We start from the raw sequence: 4,441 nt of genomic DNA, 5'->3' as shown, positions 1-4,441 counted from the left end.
TCCTTTTGCATTTTTGTATAGCAACTTTTTGGGGAAAACTCTTGGAAATTAATTGGTCAGAGGGATTTGCCACTTGTTCACAGAAATTTGTCATTTGTTCACAAATATCTAAAATGTCTAATGTCTAGTTCAAACACAGCACATTAGAAAGTTATAGGGTTGAAGTTGTCAGAAATCTAAAAGTGGTGGAGCAATGAATCTGAGAACAGGTGATAGGCTGGAAAAGTGTAAAAGATGTAGCTAGGACCCTGGATCCTTGTCCCAGTCATGGAAGTCGGGTAAAGTCCTTCCTCTACCTTCTAGGAGGCTGGAGGACTATGACTGGAGGGATTGAGTTTTAGGGATGCTCAAATATAGAAGACAATAATTGATGGAATCTTTTGGTAAAAATAGTAGAGAAAATATGTATGAATTGTGTTGAGATTACTGAAACAATTTTGCATGACTTGGAAAAGGGAAAACTAATTTGTTAGTGCCTCTCTGGTTTGAATAATTAATCTAAATCTGGGTTGGGTGGAATCATAGGTCATATGAATGATCTTTTTGGCTTTTCAGGAGTTTCTCCTCAACAGAAAAGTGATGAATTTATAAGTTAATCTCTCAAAAATTGGGATGTTTCATAAAATCATCCTAAAGCTATAGAAGACAGCATATTCTATGTTTTCTCTGATTAGAATGACTACTATTTAGATGTCAGACACCCCTACCCCTCCTCAGGCAACCTTCTAATTTTATTGTTGTTTTTTTTATTATTAGTTGTTCAAAACATTACAAAGCTCTTGACATATCATATTTCATACATGTGATTCAAGTGGGTTATGAACTCACATTTTTACCCCGTATACATATTGCAGAATCACATCGGTTACACATCCTCGTTTTTACATACTGCCATACTAGTGTCTGTTGAATTCTGCTGCCCTCTACTATCCCCCCTCCCCTCCCCTCCCCTCCCCTCCCATCTTCTCTCTCTACCCCATCTACTGTAATTCATTTCTCTCCTTTGTTTTTTTCCCTTTCCCCTCACTTCCTCTTATATGTAATTTTGTATAACAATGAGGGTCTCCTTCCATTTCCATGCAATTTCCCTTCTCTCTCCCTTTCCCTCCCACCTCTCATCCCTGTTTAATGTTAATCTTTTCCTCCTGCTCTTCCTCCCTACTCTGTTGTTAGTTATTCTCCTTATATCAAAAAAGACATTTGGTATTTGTTTTTTAGGGATTGGCTAGCTTCACTTAGTATAATCTGCTCTAATGCCATCCATTTCCCTGCAAATGCCATGATTTTGTCATTTTTTTAGTGCTGAGTAATACTCCTTTGTGTATAAATGCCACATTTTTTTTATCCATTCATCTATTGAAGGGCATCTAGGTTGGTTCTACAATCTAGCTATTGTGAATTGTGTTGCTATGAACATCGATGTAGCTGTATCCCTTAGCACGCTCTTTTAAGGTCTTCGGGGAATAGTCCAAGAAGAGGAATAGCTGGGTCAAATGGTGGTTCCATTCCCAGCTTTCCAAGGAATCTCCATACTGCTTTCCAAAAATATGGAATGCTTCACGAATTTGCATATCATCCTTGAGCAGGGGCCATGCTAATCTTCTCTGTATCATTCCAATTTTAGTATATGTGCTGCTGAATCGAGCACTTTATTGTTGTTTTTCATTCTTATTTTCTTGTTCTAGTTTCTGGTAGATTTTCTCAACTTTATTTTACAACCCTTCTGTTGAATTCTTCATCTTGCTATTGTATTTTTAAATTTTCAGAGCTATTTTTTTCTCTGATGGCTCTTTGTTTTTCAGCTTCGTATTTTTTATTTCATGGATGCAATGTCCTCCCTTCTCTTCTGAATTGATTAATTGTTATTTTGAAAACTTTCCTTCTTGACTACCTGCTCTGTTCCTTAGAGTTTCTTTTGTAGAAGAGAAAGTTTTTCTTTAGGTTAATTTTGATTGTTGTCTTTCACAAAGGTTGATTTTTTTTTCTTTTTAAGACAGAAGTAATAAAAAACAGACTGAAAACTATATTTGGGTGGGGGATGTAAACTGCTAGGCTGTATGGTAGGAAGTTCATTTGTTGAGAACTATGTATCCTCGGTGCCTTCAGTTATTTTCTCTAAGGTTGATAAGTCCCTCCAGAGAGGAATTCACTCATCTTCTATCCAGAGATTCTAAGCCTGTTTGCCATTTGAATGGGACTAGTGCTGGAGGTTTTAAAAAAATAAATTTCTCTGTTGTAATCAGTGCATCTCACAACCACGTTTATCTGTGAGCCCAGCATCCCTTGCTTCCCAGATATTAATCGTTCTGTCTAGCAAAGGGGAGGCCTTCACTTGGCTACAGTGAAGTGGATGGGAAAGAGGAATAGGGGTCTCAGCTGTTTCTTTTATATACTTTAGTCCTGTTTCTAGACTCACTGCTCTGCTGTTTTCAGAGATTACTTGTGTCCTCACCTCTGAGATGTTATACAAGGGTCTGTCAAGCTATAGTCTGCTAGCTGAATCACAGTATAACAACCTCCCCTTCCAATCTCTGCTTGTTTTTATGATTTTTTTGTAACAGCATGCTCACAGACATGTATTGCCTGCAGCTGCAGAGTTGACCCTGTGGCATGTAATGCCTATAATACTGACTCTCTGGACTGCTTTGGTTTGAATGTGTCCCCTCCACAATTTGTGTGCTGAAACTTTATGGCCATTATCATAGTATGAACTGTTGCAGACTTTAGGAGGTGATTAGGTCATGAGGGCTCCTTCCTTGGGAGTGGGATTAAAGTCCTTTCTAAAAGAGGTTTCAAGCAGCCGGCAGCCCTTTTGCCCTTCTGTCTTCTGCCCTGTTCAGATACAATTCTACCCTCCAGGGAATGCAGTACTTAAGGTACTATCCTGAAAGTAGAGAAAACCTTCACCACAACTGGGCCTGCTGATGCTGTAATCTTTGAATTCCTGGCCTCCAGAACAGTGATAAACTAATTTCTGTTCTTTATAGATGAGTCAGTCTCAGGTATTTTGTTATAGCAGCACAAAAGTATTAAAGCCATAGGCCTTAACATTAAAAAGTCACTGACTTCTGTACTAACTACACTGTGATTCAACCTGATTCTGCCATTTCCCCTGTAATTTTTGAATTGCTCAATAAATATTTACTTTAAATTGTTGCTGTTAAATCCATGTTTGTAAACATTATGCTCTGTTGCATCCAAAAAGTGTTGCTCTTCTCAAGGAGAGTTGTTTTAAGTCTCTGTACTTCACATTATGAATCAGGGGTCAAAATAAGCACCAGTTTGTCACTGACTTATTGTGCAACATCAGAGTAGAGGCTGTAACTCTTTATTTAGTAGCCCCCCTCCTGCCAATTTTGTTCTTACCCTGTTCAGTGTGACAATAAGAACCACAAGAGATGTAGTGTCTGAAACCTCATTAAAGAGTACAAAGTATGAAATGTAAGGTTCTATTGTTACAATGTATAATTTTAAATACCACTACTGCATAATATAAAATTAATGCCAAATAATAACCATAGCACAGCATGTGTTCATTACTTATTAAAAGCAATTTTGGCGTGGCTCCAGGATATGACTCTTGGTCTTCTCCTATATTACTGAATAGTTTTTCTCATTTCTTTGGCTGTTTTCCCCTTTTCATTCAATCTCTAAATGTTGGAGTGAATGGGGATAAATCCTTAGGTCTTTTCTTTTTCTCCTTTATATAGTCTCTCCTAGGTGGTCTCACCCCATGGTTTTAAACATTAGCTATCTCTATTAATTACTTAAATTTTTTCTCTCTTCTAATCTTTACACATCCTTTTTGTAATACGTACACTTACATTCTTAAGAGGCACCTTAAACCCAATATATGACTTTCTTTCAAGATCTTTCAGCTCTGGTACTACTGATACTTTGGGTGATACAATTCTTCACATTAGTCTTCATCTTTATCATCTCTGACCTGAATGAAGTCCACAGACTTCCAAAGAGGCTCCCTGCTTCTCCCAATGCTTCCTATATAGAAAGGTAATGTGATTTCTTTTTTCAGAAACATAGTTTTCATCACTCTTTAACTTAAAACTCTTAAATGGCTTCTTATTACACATGTGATAAAAATTAATCTTCTCATTAAAAAATACAAAAAGCACACAGGCTATGCTATTTTGTGTGTGTGTGTGTGTGTGTGTGTGTGTGAAATAAGAAGAAATACAGAAATATGCACATACCTGTTTTTCTTTATAAAATGAATTAGCAGAAATTTAAACCATAAAACTATATGAAGTTGGTTACCTGTATGAGATGGTGAGGGAGGGGGGAAAGGGTGGAAAGGATAGGAGATGGAGCAATACATATCTGGTTATAAATTTTTATATAATTTAAATTTTATGAAAATCGTATTACCTCTGTCTTGCTTGGATGGTTAGGGAAAAGGCAGTGAGAGAAGTGCAAACAAATT

General features: G+C 37.0%; 1 non-coding gene across 1 annotated transcript; it reads right to left on the bottom strand.

Annotated features, from left to right (window-relative positions):
- Positions 1–1,541: 1,541 nt before the first annotated feature.
- LOC113198724 (U6 spliceosomal RNA) lies at positions 1,542–1,648 on the bottom strand. The gene has a single exon (XR_003302892.1). It is a non-coding gene; the product is annotated as a U6 spliceosomal RNA (small nuclear RNA).
- Positions 1,649–4,441: the final 2,793 nt, after the last annotated feature.

This window comes from Urocitellus parryii, chromosome 8, assembly GCF_045843805.1.
Source record: "Urocitellus parryii isolate mUroPar1 chromosome 8, mUroPar1.hap1, whole genome shotgun sequence".
NCBI lineage: Eukaryota > Metazoa > Chordata > Mammalia > Rodentia > Sciuridae > Urocitellus > Urocitellus parryii.
Note: the sequence above shows the minus strand (reverse complement) of the source record. Positions and strands in the feature narration are given on the sequence as shown.